A 17,939-nucleotide genomic window follows, 5' to 3' on the forward strand; every position below is an offset into this window, starting at 1 on the left:
ATAGTGGTAATAGTAGTAAGTAGTAACTTACTTCACTCACTAACTGTAGCACTGCAGGTCACTGTGACTGATATTGGAGGTTGATTTGATTAAAGTCATGTAGCACCAATGTTGAGATTGTTACTCTTGAAATGTAATCAGTTACAGATTACTAGTTACCCTGTTAAACATTTTATTTTATACTATTTCTTAAAGGATACTATTATAATTACTTTATTAAAGTAATGTAACTCATTACATTCAATTACTTTTTGATAACTTTTCTGACAGATGTTTTAAACTGAGTAATACAGCTGAAATATGTGCAGAAATAGACTATGCCAAAAGAAGATGTTACACCAAATTCTGGGACCCAACCCCTTTACCCTAACCCTAACTACTCAACAATTCACAAAACTCATGTTTTTAATGGAGTCTGGTACTTGGTCACAGATTGTGGTGTTATACCTGGCAATTCTGCATGGCGGAAAGATGCAAAGCAACATAAAGAATATCATATTATTCATAAGCTTTTACTGAAGGGAATATATTTGGATGAAACCCCTTTGTAGTAACCAACATTTTGATTAGTAACTGTAATTTAATTACATATTTATATACTTAACAAACTGCCATTAGCTAGTATTGCGGTGATCTGCATTTCCACATGTGATCTGTCCAAGTGGTGTTGCCATACTCTAGCAGAACACTGGTGCATTCATCTTATGCTAATGTATTTATTATGTCTGTCAGATAGCATATGTGACATCCATGTAAAGTGTCAATCATTTATGTTGTGTGCATGTGTAATTTATGTAGACAGTAGTAGACCCTCCTTTAGCTACAGCCCTGAGATTGTAAATTGTTCCTGTAGTCCCCCGCAGGAGGTCAGAGGCAGCGTGTCTTGTGGTTTATATCAGCTATTGTATGGTTTAAACAGGGAATGTGTGTATTTTTGTGGATAAGCAAAACTGAAGCACACAACCTTTACTACATGTTATGGAGTGATGCATGACACGATAAGGAAAATCAAGTATATTAAGTATATTATTTGAGAATGCATAAAAAGCTTGTGAGCTCTTTTATTGTTTCTTGTATGCACAGTGTATGTGTGTGTTTGCATGTGCATGTCTATGTATTCCCTGTAGGCTTGGTTGCCATAACAGCACTCTGAGGTTGTGTAGTTAGACTGGGCCTTGTTGGCCCTCTTGCTCTACCTGTAGCCTGGGTGACATGTCTTTTTGGCTCTTTCATATACTGACAGATAACACACACACACACACACACACACACACACCACTGGTACCATTTTGACTTCGTTTGCATGACATAAAAGACCTTTCTTCTCTTTTTTTGCCAGTCTTCAGGGTTAATTACATGATTAAAAATGGCGGTCTCCTTCCTGACATAATTCATTGCTGTCTGTGTATTTACCGCCCTGCTGGAAACACACACACACACACACACACACACACACAAACACACACGCTGCCGCAGACACACAAATCCAGTGCTTTGAAACTGAAAACCCATCTTTCCCCCTGATAAACTCGCACACTCAGACACACACTGCACCCCGTGGCCAGGAGGAAAGGTGTTGATGGCTTGCGAGGGCCAGAGATCCATCATGTGACATGTCTGCAGTCAGACTAACATGCTAGCAACACGCTAACTACAAATCAAAGCCGAGGAACAGCCCTGTTTTTAACTCTCAGGTTGCATTTTAATTGCACGTTGCTACAAAGATGATGAAGGAGAAGCTTTTGTAAAAAAAAATACAAAAAAAAAATAAAATAAAAATAAAGTCAAGTGAATGGGGAAGAATCAGCCTTTGATGGAGAGCGACATGCAGAATGTCCCCAAGCTGCAGCATCAACAATATATATATTGTATATATTATAAAAATGCACATTTTTTTCTTAGACTATAGAGCAACATAAAATAAATAGAAGACTTTGTGGGACTGCATCATATGAAACCCTCTCTGATATTTTAATCCAAAGCAAGGCCTCAGTGTGGTGTGTCTGTGTGTGTTTTCATGTGTGCGGCAACTTGTCACTGAGACACACTGTGGAATGGTGGCAACTTAATCATTGCTTTTTTTTTGGGGTTCATTTCAGTATTCTCTTTATTGCTGTGACATACAGCAGTGTAGAACAATAACAGACACTGGAACAAGAAGAAGTAGTACTAAAGTTATATGTGATGCATTTGTGGAATTATTGTGAGGGTATAAATGGCGGTCAAATGACTCAATTCAACAACCGATGGCATGGTAGTCTTCTCTGTCTCTGCTGGTCATCACATCATTTTACATATTGACCAGGTTTATTTTGAAATCTTGGAAATGTTTGGGTGCTGTGTGCAGTGTAGGGAGAAAAGAAGCTATGGCACAGTAAACTCAGAACCTGTTGACTGTGTTTATAGTGCCTGGGTCCTGTCAAGGTTTTTTCAGGTAATCTGTCATTGTGTACTTGTGTTTTTAGAGCCCAGCAGATTTTTGGATTGCCTGATATGATACTATCGTACCTACAAAGAAATATTAAGATGAAATATATATATATATATATATATATATATATATATATATATATGTATATATATATATATGTTTCTAATGCACGCATTGTACTTACATATTTGTGAGCGAGTACTTCCAATGATCAGTTGCTTATAGGAATACCTCACCCATAAAATGATCATTATCACTTACTCACCCTGTGTTACATTGAATTTTTGAAGAAAATGTTTTTCTCACATGCCTCCATGGTGAAAGTAAAATTGCAAAACACAGACATTCTTGATAAATTGGAGTAAAAGGGGACAGCATTTACCCTGTAAAAACAGAACTCCTGTGGACAGCCGTGGGAGATTGTTATTTGCACGATCTTGTTTTAACAGATCTAAAGTAAGAACCATAATAGCGAGAGCATTCAGTCTTTTTGCAGCAGAAAGCTTAGGCTCCTGTCTTCACTGTCATCATGTCATGACCTCACGTTACCTTAACTTACGTGCTGTGCAAGTGTGGTGTTTCGCAGTTATTACACCAGTATTTCCCTGTAATGGCCGTGTTTCTACAGTATAATCCTAAATATATATTTATTGATCTAAAATAAAAATCATAATAGACAAAGCATTCATTCTTTTTGCAGCAGAAAGCTAAGGCTTCTGGCTTCCCTGTCATCATGTCATGACTTTATGTTACCTTACCTTACCTACATGCGGTGCAAATGTAGTATTTTACCGTGATTATGCCAAAATTCCCCTTAATAATTTCCCCATAATGGCTGCAGGAGATCATGGTTTGCATAATCCTGAATATATGTATTTAAAACAAAAACTCGTAATGACGCTATTGCGCTATGTTACATGTGTTGCAAAAATACAAAAACTAAGCATACCTCCAAATACTAAATAATGCACATAGTTCATATAACTTGTGGAGTGTTTAGAAACATTTTGTTTGTATGTTTCTGCATTTAGAAATCTTTTGGATCAATATTTTTTGTAATTTTATTTTGTAAAATCTGATAAAAAAAAATAATCCAATGACAACATTTCAATACTTTTATCAGTTATTATAGTTTATTGACCTGCATAACCTTTTAGCTTAGGTTGTGCAGATTTTTGGGATATGAAGCATTTGAAGATACTCCAGGAAATGACATCACAATAAGCACAAATACCAGTGAAGGCACTGGCGGACCAGTTTTATTGCATACATCGAAGAGCTCAGTATAACCCAAGTCTTCTGTATATGAGTAGCGCACCTGGGCAAGCGAGTTTGTTTGACTAATGGTGTTGCAGTATATCAATACTGATGATAACTGTGATATTTAAAAAGAAAATATTAATATCATGTTAATAATACACATAATAATATTGTATAAATAACTCAATGCCTCAAGTAATTTCTGTTTTTCTCTCCACCTTCCTACACTCAAATTTAGAGTGTAATTCACTGGCTGAAAAAGAGACAAAATGCATAAAAAACAAAGTCAAAGATAAATTTAATTAATAGCCATTTTTTAGATTTTCTATAAATATTGCAATAAAATTGTCATTGTGATTTTTTTGGCCATGATAATCGCACGGTGAAATTTTGATATCATGACAGCCCTCGTTCAATGGCGCACACTTGCCCAGGCACTACTAGTTCGTCCACGAGAGCATTCATGTGGAAGCGTTTTACGGTTTTAGAGAATATGGATGTGTTTGGGAAGCACTGAGCATACGACTGAATTAATGAGACTTGATTACACTGCACAGTTGTGTGTATGTTTTGACATAGCGTTGCTGTTGTAAAATGCTGCCCCCTTTTACCCCAATTCATTAAGAATTTTCTCCATTTTTGGATTAATGGAGGCATGCAAGAAAATCTAAATTTTCCTTAATTCAGCATAACACAGGGTGAGTAATTGATACAGAAATGATGACTTTGTGAAGGAAGTATTCCTTTAACCCATACTTAAACTCTGCCCCTTGCAAATGTAACCTTGCCTAACCCTTATCCTAACCTAATCTTAACCCTACAAAAATACCTCTTTAGGGTTAAGAACAAGCAAAATGTCTTTCCTTCATATGATTATTTTCACCCTCCTCCTCTACTTCCAGACACATTTGTTTCTAATAAGGGTAGCATTACAACTGTAATTCGGACAGTCGCCCTTAAATCCAACTTCATAAAGGCCACATTTTCAAACATGTCAGCGTGAATGACATAGATACCTGGATTGTTGTTTGAAAAAATGAAAGCCAGTGGAAACAGGCCACATAGTGTGTGTGTGTGTGTGTGTGTGTGTGTGTGTGTGTGTGTGCGTGTGTGTGTAGCCACATTAAAACATGTGTGACTCTAAGCCTCATTAAATGAGCCTCATACATGGCGCTGTAAACATGCTAATATTTCTTAATGGCACTTTCCTACATTGATATGCATGTGAACTCTAGACCGTTAACCCCCTCCATCCCACCCCACCGCTCATCAACAAAGACCCATACACACACACACACACACACACACACACACACATCACCACCACCATTACAGGGCCCCCTGGCTCTCTGTTTTTCCATTAATATCAAGTGATTGAGCGTAACATTAGCAGATAAAGCGGAGACTAAGATGACATATATGCCGTGGATGGAGGAATTAAAGCCTAATATAATCACTTGGCCTTGCATAGGGAAAAACCGCCGCTCGTCACTATGCCTGACATTTTGATTTCCGACGTTTCTAGCACAGCAAGAGCAGCAGGGACAGATGGAGACTGATTTCTCTTTTAAGTAAAGAGATACTTAAGTGATTGTTCAAAAGGTTCCCACTCACACTTTAACCTCCCACACAAAAAACACACACTTCAAAACAAACATGCATGCACACAGAGTATTGATCTTTTACCTCTTAGGAAGGAAGTGTGTGTGTGTGTGTGTGTGTATGTAGGTGTGTTTGTGGGAAAGTGTGTCTTTGAGCTCTCGGTCCGGCTGGTTATTTTCAGAGCAAGTGGAGAGCACATCAGTTTTTATTAGCTTAATAAATCACCTTTGTTGTCAATCAAGCAGCAGAGAATAATTGGATATGGTTGAAGCCTTGCGTGATGGATTATAAATCATTCAAGATTAAATTAAAAGATAATGCACAAACTTAATGGTTTGTGTTTTGCAGTCTAAATTGCCTCGGAGCAGTGCTGTTTTCCAGCTTTATTGCTTGCCGTTTTTCTTTCCTCTAAAACCCCTCACATTTTACACCTTTTATTGCTTAGACAGAGCTTCACCACTGCTCTTTTACATCTGTGTTTTGTTTGTTTTACAAATTCATTTTTGGGAATTCTCTTCATTTTTTGTGAAAGACATGCATTTAATTTCAAGATGCAGGATGTTTTTCGTGAGAGCACATCTGTCTACATGTATGTGTAAATGCGTGCGTGGATGATGGCTTGGCTCACATGCACTCTCTTGTTTTATACAGATTTAAAGGCCTGAATCTGTCTTTGACTGACGCTTGCTTTCAATCTGTTCTCAGCAGATGCACAGTCTCAGGCCTGTACCAGCAATAATCAGAAAAAAACAAACAAAAAGAAAAGGCATTATTGCACAAGAGATGAGGAAAAAAAGAAAACATAAGAAAGACGACACACAGAGGCAGGCAGGAAGAGACAGAAAAAAGAGCTATATCATGTATATTATGCTCCGGCCAGTGAATTTAAGTGTGTCCGTTTGCGTTGGAGCAGAGCGGGCGTTATCATAATCGCCTCCTGCCTACTTGACAGGACCTTAAAGTGATCCTGTCGTTTTATTTACACCCAGACCACTGTGTGATTTACTCCGAAACACACACGCATGCACACACACGTACACAAATGTTCCCCCTTGCTAACTTCCCTAGCGAGCCCAGTCGAGTAGGTCGGATGACATCTTTTGATCAGAGCTGTCCAAAGAGATCAGAGCAGACTGGCAGGTAATAGATACCCAGCAACTAACCAGACTGCAATGCAAAGAGTGTGTGAATGTGTGTGTTTCTGACAGTGTGCATGTGTGCTTGTGTGTGGGGGAATACAGACCATAGACAATTCTACTCTATTTTAGCAAATCTCACTCAACGTGCAAAAGCACTGACATTACTGCACAATTCTTGCTGGCATATAGCTGCATTTTCCTCTGCAATGTCTGTGTGTCTTAAATGTATTATTTTAGTCCCTGTGCATAGTATATTATGGTATTTATGGTATTTTCTTGAGTTGTGTGCACAGCGGTGGGGGGCCACTTGTATGTGCACCCTTGCCTTCTTGGGAAGTCTGTTCTCTGGAAAAATGGTGAAAACCTGCGAAAAAATATTGAGGAATTCACGAAAAGTAAGAGAAAAACAAAGGAACTAACTGGGGAAAGTGAAAGAGAAAACAGCAAGCCTAGGTTTTGTGAGATGGGCTGGAGATGACGGAGGCAGAAAGGGAGAGATAGATAAAGAAAAAGAGGCAGGAAATGGCATTAAAGAGAGGAAGAACACAGGACGAGTGGGAGGTAAGGATGGAGGGAGTTCAGAGAGGAGAAACAAATGGGAGATGGTGGAAATGATGGATCTTGCTCAGCCCTGCTTGGCTAACTCTGCACATCCCGCTGGTTTTTCACACACACATGCACACACATACACACATCCCCTGGGACGAGTGCTCATGACCCTAGGTTGCCCTGTGGGCTTTGAGAGTGTGGCTGCTCCAAGTGCAAGCTATCTGAATAACAAAGGACAGGCAGAGGATCATTTACTGACAAACAGTCGCCCACTGATAATATTTGTGTAGCGTGAGGGAGATATCGTTGCCTGTGTGTGTCTATTCACACACACACACACACACACACACACACTGTATTTCTATATACTTTTTATTCAGTTTCATGTTCTCTGGATATGTCGCCCCGTTGAAATGCCCCTGTCGGCGATTAGAACCCAGACACCATAGTCCTCCACGTGTCTCCAACACACACATCATAGCAGTGAGCCCTGTGCTAACACTTGCAGATATTATGTTGAACAGTGTTTTAATTGGGCCAGTACTCAGCGCTACAAAGTACTGGCACATTTGATTTTCGTCCAACTGAATACTTTTAGTACGCACTGCCGGCACTTTCTAATGAATGGAGATACACATGCTGTAGTTATTGTAAACCTGATGCAAGTTTCCTGCTTAAACAGGAAGGAGCAGGAGGAGCTGTATGAGGAACTGTGCAATATGTGGTTTATTTCAGTTGATAACAACTCAGATTTCTGAAAAACCTCTTTCGGTAAATGGCCTCCACAGAGCTATCCTTAGAAAAAGGGCCACGGTTTGCGCTGTTAGTTTGAATACACTGATTACTTTCAGCATTATGTTTTATGAATTATGGCAACATATTGATATTATATCAATTGTGATATGAGAACAAGATATGGTCTAAGATTTTGGATGTTGTAAGTGTTTTCCTGGCTTTAAAGGCTGCATTACAGTAAAGTGGTGTTGTTCTGTTCTGTTATTTGCCTGTAGTCACTTTACTGATGATTATTCATCAAAAATCTCATTGTGAAAATACTAAATGAAAACACCAATATTCAACCCTCCAGTATCTGTTTGGTCGAAAGCATCATATTTGATATTTGGTTTTCTACATATTTCCCAGCCATATTATGAATAAATAATTTTGTTGTCAAATTCTGTCAAATGGTAATACAGTTTACCAGGATATTTAGAAATCCCATATAGTGCATATAGTGCACCAGAGGTCAGTCTGGTACAACAGGCAGCTGAGCTGACGGCGGTTGGCGGGGATAACGTTACAGGACCGACGGCCTGAGTCGTGTCCACAACCGCAAAACCAGAGCAGAGAGATAGCAGGAAAAACTGTTTATTTTCACATCTAATTCATTGACTTGAGGTTTATTTCAGTCAAACCAGAGTTGGTGATTGTTGGAGCAGTGGACTAACTAACTAAATGACTAACAAGACTGACCAAGATGGTTTTGGTGAGTTTTATTCTATTCTCAGGCAGCTGGTTTAGAGCTCTTTATTCCAGCTCAGGCATGGAAGTTGTAGCTATCATACTGCTACTACAGTTAAAAGTTTGAAATTGAAAACCTCGAGCAGCTCGAAACTTAAATGAACTGTAGTCTTAAATGATGTGGGAGTTTTTTTGTTTTGTTTTGTTTAGGTAATAAATGATGTAGCAAAAAGGGCTAATTTATGCTAGCTGTCTAGCATAACTCAAATCAGTGTGTTAAGTGCTAGTTTAGATAAAGGTAGTGTTCTGTTTTGCTAAACAGTGGGCCCAACTACCATGTGGCATTTTCCTTAAACATCACATTTTATACTGATTCGCTGTGTGGACTGGTGGTTGTTAGAGCCTCAGAGTGGCATGTGAAATGTGTTGTGGTCTATAATATGCACATTAAATTCTCGTCTTGTTCATTTCAATCAGTTAAAAGGGAATTACGATTTAATTTTATTGGGCATATATTCTGTTTCTAGCAGCTAATGCACGGTTGCTGACCTAGTTATTATTTCACCTTTCATAGCATGTTTGACATTTGTAATACAGCAGAGGGGCATCATCCAGATTTAACCAACATTGTCATCTCTTCTACTTTCTTTTCTCATTTTAATTTGTCCTGTAAGGGTTTCACCCAGTTCATCTTTTGTTTTCTGGCCACCTTTTGATTGTTTTCACATTTGTTTTTTTTATAAATCTTTAACACAAGATGTTGAATTAGATAGTGATCCTTGTTGTCTACACTATATCACTTATTCCTTTACAACTCCTCCTTAATTAACTAGCAGCTTTACAGTCAGCAAGAGGTCATGTAGAGGCTCAGTGCTACTGACGACAAGTGTGTGTTAGCCTGGGTGTGTGTGTATATTTGAGAGAGAGGGGGAGAGAGCGACAGAGAGGGAGAATTATTCACCTCTTTCATGTGTGTTTAGGATGCCAAGAGTCAGATATAACCGGAAATACTGACTTGATAATTAGTTGGAACTGTTTTTTTACACTTTTGTTACCATTTTTATAAATAACTGAATATTGCTGCTTTTAGACCACACATGCACGCACACACTTTCCCACAGTTAAAATCAGTGTTTAGGTGGTAAGTTGACTTTGTCTTGAAAACAAACTCATTTGAAATGGTGCTGCATTTGATATTTATAAAAATTGATCTGTTTTGCTTAGTAAATTCTGCACATGTATAAATACAGCACACCCACACACACACACACACACACACACACACACACGCATCAATGAGTTTGTCAGTAGCTCTCTAGCCCAGGCATACACTCTTGTATTGGCACTGTAACAGCAGCATGTAAATACAGTGTCAGCAGCTCCCCAGCTGAGTGGCATGGGGAGATGATTAGCCAGGCTAACACAACACATACACAAACACACACACACACACACACACACACACAAACATTGAAGGACGTACACAAGCGTGCTACAACAGTGTGTGTGTTTCTGAATAATCGCAGTATTTCAGTGTGTTGCGATGCTGCTGCAGTCATAGACAGACACACTAACTGTTGCCACTCCAAATCTAATCTCCCCTCTCTCATCCTCCCTCTCTCTCTCGCTAACGCCACTGCCACTATGTGCTGTATATGCTAATATTATCTCAGCTTTTTTGAAAGGCATTTTGCATATTTCGGACTATCGTGCTGTTCATTACTGCTTATCAGCATGGAGCTAGTTCCTCATAGAAATAATTCATATACAGTACATACAGATACAGGCCAGAAAAAAAGTGCATTTTAGAGCAAACAAAAATCTAACAGCCATTATTGGGCTGCATTTTGTAAATGGACTGCATTTATAGTGCCTTTTTACCTACCGGACAAAGTGCTTTCTAATTTTTCCCCTTACTCACCCATACACACACACTGATGGTGGCAGAGCGGCCATGCAAGATCTTGGCCTGGCAGTCAGGAGCAGGTTGGGGGCCAGTGTCTTTGACAAGCAGGAGTAAGGAATCAAACCAACAACCTTGTGATTAAAGGACGACCCGCTCTACATCATGAGCCACAGCCTCTTGAACTGATTCATACAAATAATATGTAGTAAAAATCAAACTGAAACAAACAAAGAAACAAGTTTGGAGAAGATTATTTTTCATTTTTATTTCAACATACCACTGCCACATTATTAGAAGATGCTGCTTTAACATAGAAACTATAGCTACAACAAGTAGAACTAAAACTACAACAAAAATATCTGTGAATGAATGAATGCACAGTACATCAATGAAAGCTTATATATACATTGTAAATGTTGTATTTTTCCACAAGTACACCTTTAAGTGACTGAAATGTTTTTTTCAAACCCATTGCATAGAACACTATTGTAGGTCCTTGCAGAAAAAATGATACCATATGACATTTAACTGCATAAAGTATGACAATACAATTTTTCAGCACAACAACTGCTAGATGTGGGCAATATGACAATAAATTCCATAACATAAAATAATGCACCATCACAGATTTTGCCATAACTTTGATGTTGTGGTATCTATCCCTTTAATATGTTTGCATTTATTGTATTGGATTTTTATCAGATTTTTTTTTTTTTATGTGAGGTAACAATTTGCACTCAGTTTGTTTGAGCAGTTTTCTTCTTATGTCTTAAGTAAACGGTACCTTAATTTAACAGCTATGGCACACTAAACTTACTAGGTATGAATACCTAACATTTTTGTAATACACAACACTACTGATTACTGATAGAAAGTCAGTAATATCAACTCTTGGCCGCAGCTGGCCGTTGCATTCAAACTTGGAACCTTCCAACTGAGAGATGACAGTGCTAAAAACCGTACCGCCTTGCTATTCAGAGACTATTGACAATTGACCACACCGTGCTCTACTGATTGGTTCGTGTCATGTGAGAAACAGCGACCCAAGAGAAGAATATATAGTACCTATAGGCATTGTTTGAATACAGCTCAGCTCTCTCCAGTCTCATGAATGAAACCGACTTTGGCCTTGCTACATGGGTGCTGACACATGTGCACGTTGCAGTGCAGGGATTATAAAATATCTTAGAGTACATTTTATGTATTTTCTATGTTGCAGCTGTTACTTTTAACAAATAGGTAGAGTAGGTATAATTTACCCATTATTTATTTCACTTGCTGACTAATACACTTGATTAAAATTTAAATCATATGCATGGGCTTCGTTTACCACTTTCTACCAGTCATTTTTTTTTGTAAGAAATCTGTACTGATACTCAAGTTTACTTTATAAGGTACTTTATTTTACACTGAAGTGATAACATATCAGTAGTCATACTGAATTAATTCCGACCTAGATTTTGCAAGATAAGTTCAATATTGTAACAATAAACACTGAAGTGATGACCAAAAACAAATAGATATCTCACATTTACATTTCAAACGCCTTGAGTAGTACTATGAGAATATTGAAATATTTAGGAGATAAAAAAACATAAAAGCTATGAAGTAGAGTAACTATAATGTTGCTTTTGATTACCATCCGCATTTCCTGCAGGACTATCATGGTGATTTGTGCACGAGTCATTATTACAGCATGTGCAGCAATGTTTCTAGCAACATGGCGGGCTGTTGGAGAAGCAATTAGTGCATCATATTCCGATGATACTGTAAATATGTTACAGGTCTGGTAAGTCATGTAGCCGGTTGAGGGAACAGCTCCATTCGTCAGCCGTCTGGGTCGATGGAACACCTCTCAAGATCGATGGCACGCCTCGCCAATCCCAAAGCGCTCACTGCAGACAGCCATGCCCCTTTAACCACCCTCGCTGCACACACACACACACACACACACACATAGAAGCCATCCCACCAATTTGTCTGTGCATGTCAAATCGCAATAATTAAGTATTATCGATCTCAGATTCAATTAACTTCATTAATGTGGGTTGCACTGGTGATTGGGGAGGGATGGAAAAGGGGGAGGGAGGTGAGGGTGGAGATTATAGGATCTCATCAAGTGGGAAATGGCATGGGGGTGGATGCATGCAACGCACAAATATGTATAAATACACTCACACATAGTGTACATGTGAGAAAGTTCGGATAGGGGTTGCTTTCATCTCTGGTCTACAGACATGTCTTCAGCTTCGTCTCAACAAAAATGTTTCCCTACATAAGACTGATGAGGACAGTCTGTCTCAGTCTGTCTGTCTCACACACACACACACACACACACACACACACACACACACACACACAAACACACACGCTGAAACTGCATGGTTTAAGCAGAAGTGTAAACAGGCAACGCTGACGTGCCAGTGTGTCTGATAGGGCTGTTAAGTGGTTATATAAGCATGATAAACTGTTTCCTAACATCATAACATCTGCAGAGTGCATAAGCATTTCCTCACTTTACACACACAGATAGGAATACAGAGACGCAGTTCACAAACACAGCTTCAAGTTTTTTTGACTGTAAATCCAAAATGTCCATTTAGTTTCATTTGACTGCCTATTATTAGAATTATTTGCTATTATAGCAGGGATTTGTAATTTTGTTCAGATGTCAAGAATAATTTCCAAGCCCTTCCAGCTCTCCTGGAAACAACTGTGGCGTTTGCTTGCTTGCCTCGGTTTCAGAATCGGCAATCTCTCCCCGGCCTGTTCGCCTGAAAATGAGATCAAACCACCTCTTCCACCCTGCTGACAATTCATCTGGAACTCTCTCTTCTCCCCTCTCTCTCTCTACTAATTAAAAGAGCACCTGCATACCTGGTGTGTTTGGCCCAGGCTTCTTCTACTCCAGCGGTTGTGCGCGTGTTTGTGTGTGTGTGTGTGTGTGTGTGTGTGTGTGTGTGTGTGTTTCTCCACATTTATCTCAGTATCCTGGGTCATAGTGTTGTGAACCTTGCAGCCTGGACCTAAGCCAGTAGCCTTGGGGATCATCTCTGCACATTCACATTGTGTGCGAGTGTGTGTGTGGCCCCACTCTTGACTTCCTTCCAAGCCCTGCCTCCCTCCTCCTCCTCCTTCTCCTCCACCTCCTTCTTCTCCACCTCATCCTCCTCCTCCTCCTCTCCCCTAAGTCTTCTCTCCTTCTACCACATTTATTCATGTCTCCTTTCTCCTTCTTCTGTGGTTTGCACTATAAATTATGCTGCAGCTTTATTTGACTGCATTAGCTACAGCAATAAATACAATAATGGATAAGGTGTAGAGTGACCCTTTACCCATCTTGCACTCATGCAAACACAGTGAAACCATGCTGTGCCAAGTTCTGGCTAAAGAAACAGTGGGGCAATGAACAGCCACTCTCTTGAACCCAATAGGAATATTACAGTGTGTTTCTATTAGGACAAAACTAACAAGTCTTCTAATAAGTTAGGGGCATAACAGTGATTCCCAGCCACTGGGCTATAGGGAAAGATCAGAGAGAGGCAGCTAATTTGAGAAAAAATAGAAATTCTTTTTTGTTACCAAAAACAAAAACTAGATGTTCAGGAGGAAATTTTGTCATTGTTCTTTATTATTATTATATAATATATTATTAAACTATTTATTTTTTTCAATTTATTTATTGTCACAATAACCGGTAGACTGCCTGGTACTAGCGGCTGACGACACAACACAGGCCTTAGGTTCATCATGTGGTGTGATTGAGCAGCCCTCACTTCTAAACATTACATTTATATACAACTCATTTGAAAAAGAAAATATGATGTGAGGAAAACATAATGCCATGCATATTACATTTTCTACTAACATAATGAGGAAATGTTGCTGATTAACATACCTGAAAAGTCGCAAAAATGTTGATACTGAACTTATCAGCAGAATAGACAACCTTGCAATATAATATCCACTCATAGTGACTTCACTGTTATTTGAAATTACCTTTTTTATTATTAACATTTAGCTTACCTGAAATCACAACATTTGCTGTGATTATGTTGTCACAGCAACATAATTAAGAAAGATGTTTACTAAAAGTCGAATGTTTAGGATTTAATGGCATCAGTTGGCAGAAATTGTCTATAATATTCCTAACTATGTTTTCATTATTTGATATTTACCTGAAAATAAGAATTGTGTTATTGATACCTTAAAATGAGCTGTTTACATCTACATTATGGAGCAGTTTCTCTTCCACAGTCTGCCATGTTGTTTCTACAGTAGCCCAGAAGGAGTAAATCGAACACTGGCTCTCCACATAGGGCCATAATCATTTTCTTGTAGGCCATCGTAGTTCTCTTACACACTTGGCACATGGGAGAAGTTTCAGTTCTGCAACCTCACCGCTAGATGCCACTAAACCCTACGCACTGTACCTTTAACATACAAACACAATTTGTAGGACGTAGGGTTGGATTGAGATCATGTGAAAACTAACTGGTGATCTAGCAGAGAGGTGGAATTAATAGCTAGAAGTAATGGTTCAAACAGTCTAAGTAGTAGTATTATGAATGTAAACTTGACTGAACCTACTATACAAGAGAGACAAAGCCTAGATTTATCACTTTGTCTTGTATGAAAAAAATGTGCAATGATATCATTTTTTTATATAATTAATAGTGTTCAAATCAATTCATTTGAAACACATTTAGAACATAGTGGGTGGTGATGATACCAAAGTACTTGAGCTCATCTAACAGGGTTGTTAGACAAAACAGGTTAGGAACCACGACTGCACATAGTGAAACAGCAACATTGCCTGCAAGCTTTGGGTGGATGGTGACATGCAGAAGTAAGCCAAGCTCAAAATGAACTTAAACAAGCCACATTTTCACCCATAAAATATATCACAGCAAGGACGACGTTTATATTCACAAGGATATTGAGACTGTTGAAACTGCAATCAACAGGGTATTTATTTTATGATGTCACAAAACAATGCAGGCAGCTGTAGTTGAACCTAAACTGCTACTGCAGCTCATTCAATGCAAGCCATTGTATTAATGTATTGTAACACTGCACCTATTAAATGTCAAATGTTTTCCACATTTCAACATCCTTTGCCTCAAACAAGTCCAGAAATCAGTCGTGTGCCTCATGCTCCGTGTAGGTGGATGTAGCCTACACACCGAGGTTTCATTCAGCACATACTGGTCTTGCTGGCAAACACAATTTTCTCCCTGATCCTCTGCATGTGTCTCTATACATATCACACAGTTGCAGGTACACAGATGGGCACACGCACACACAAATACACAGCGTGTTCTTATCACACAAAGGCAGCTAATTTGAAGCGGAGTGCGTACGTTGTGTTTTAAAGGAGATTTCACATTGATGTTTGGCCTTGATGAGAGCGCCAGGCTGCTGTGTTCGGCTGTTTCCTCAGCCAGAGCATTGTTCTCTTAAACAGCTGTCGTTTTGGCTGATTCAGAACAGATGGCATGTACATGTGGGTCTGCTCGGCTGCACGTATGTGCGGGCGGGTGGATGTGTCTCTGAGACAGAGTGGGGGAGAGAGGGAGAGAGAGAGCGAGACGGGGGGAGATGGGGAAGCTGTGAGAGAGGGGGATGTGTGTGTGTGTGTGTGTGTGTGTGTGTGTGTGCGTGTGTGTTTTATATCCATAAATGTTAAAACATGCAGCAGAAAGGGATCAAGGTTTTAAGATAGTTGCACTTCAATAAAAATAAAAGACAAACATTAGTAACTGATGCATTGTGGATAGGGGTCATGTGACCCAGCAGTTTTTTAAATCACACATAACAACATCTAATACAAGATAACGTGTTTGAAGTGTTTCAAATGGATCCTTTTTGTTAGACTGAAGGCTAGAGCAAACTGCATGTTCAACACAGAAGTTCCCGAGATTGCCTGAAGGCAAAGCAGTTACAGTACAACTGGTGTGTATGTGTGTGCCTGTTTGTGTGTGTGATGGGCTCTGGGATATCTGTGTCTCTGTGCATCTGTTTGTCCCACGGTGGTGTCGTATCATCGCCGATGGCAACCAGTAGCCTGACAATGACAGAGACTCCTCTCTGTGTTGCTGCTGATGCAGTACTAGCACATACGCAAATACACACACACGCACACACGAACACACACACGCACACTTCTTGAGGTGCTCAGTTAGAGACGGGAGTCAGTAACGGCTGAAGTGTGTTGTATGATGTGGCTGGCAGGTTGTGTAGGTATTACTTGTGGAAGCCCGCATTTTCCCATGTATTCAGGCCCGCATTTTCACCTAACTGTAGGCACTATCTGGAGTTTTGTTTTCAACCTAGCTACCTTGCATATTTCTCTATAATTCTCCTGTTTATACATAATTTTACTCTCTCTCATCATAGATACCACAAAATGTAATTATACCATATTATTTTACTATATATTATTTTATTTATTTAACCTTTTTGTGACTTTAAAAGTGTTAGATTCAGATTGAATATGTGCTTCTGTGCCACACCCTTCCCACTGACCGGCTCGCTCTGTGTTTACATACCAGCTCAGATGAGTGATGGCCTGTTACAGAAAGGAATGCTAGGCACAAGGCCACTGATGTCCATACACACACTCATCTTCTTTGCCAGTGTAGTTGCGAAAACAAGAGGTTTGTGTGTGCATGCGCCTGCGTGCACTTCAGTTGTTATTCAGAAATCCAGCCTTAATCACAAAGTGTGAGCATGCTGCATTTCTCATCTGATGTTGTTTTATCCTTTTGATAGACTTATTAAAAAAAAAAAAGAAACATTCACAGATGTACGAAGAGGCGAGACTGTGATTTGTCTTGATACATATTTTCTCTTTATGATTTCCATTGTATTATTCTTAAACTAGAGGGATTTGAATATAAATTGAAAGCCTCAAGCCCACTCCCCGAAGCTAAACTGTAAATAATAACTCTAAACTTTTTCTAATCTTTGGTAATTGAAGCAAATGGGTTTTGCGGGGAGAGATTTGTTGCAGGCAAACGTACATACATTCATTTTTATTTACGAGGAGGCGAGGGCTGAGCAGTGTAATGAGTGAAAATGCATGCTTAATTTAAATGGCGAGTGTGTCTGTTAGGGAATGCATTAGAGTCTGCAGAAGAAGCGTAAGACATATTAATTGACAGACAGGAACCGCTGTCTCCGAGGTTGATACAAGTAATTTATTACTTCAGAAACGAATGCCACCGCCAGAATGTGCTTCATTAATTTCAAATTTAGTTTTAATTTCAAGCTGTTGCCCCTTGAGAAGAATAAGGTGGCAAGTTCTGTTTGAAGAGACATTTTTCCCCTCTCCCTCCCTCCATCTTTCTCTTTCCATTCTCCATCTCTCTCTCTGGCTGTCTCTGATTTTCTGCAGTACAGAACAAAGACCTGGGGGTGGAGAGAGAATGGGAGGGGGTGGTAACTTGATTCCAATTTGAAAACAATGTCAATGTAAAAGGCGGAAGTTAGAAAAGAATTACTGCAACTGTTTATGATAGGAAATACTTTGTCTGTGAATGCCATTGGATGATTGCACTGTTTCCTCTTGAGAAAGTGTGAATGTCAG

At 39.2% G+C, this 17,939-nt stretch overlaps 1 protein-coding gene across 1 annotated transcript in view; it reads left to right on the plus strand.

The window, feature by feature from the left end:
* Positions 1 to 17,939, plus strand: part of tshz3b (teashirt zinc finger homeobox 3b) — a 49,616-nt gene that overhangs the window by 26,150 nt on the left and 5,527 nt on the right. The gene's annotated exons all lie outside the window — the stretch shown is intronic.

This window comes from Epinephelus lanceolatus, chromosome 2, assembly GCF_041903045.1.
Source record: "Epinephelus lanceolatus isolate andai-2023 chromosome 2, ASM4190304v1, whole genome shotgun sequence".
Lineage (NCBI taxonomy): Eukaryota > Metazoa > Chordata > Actinopteri > Perciformes > Serranidae > Epinephelus > Epinephelus lanceolatus.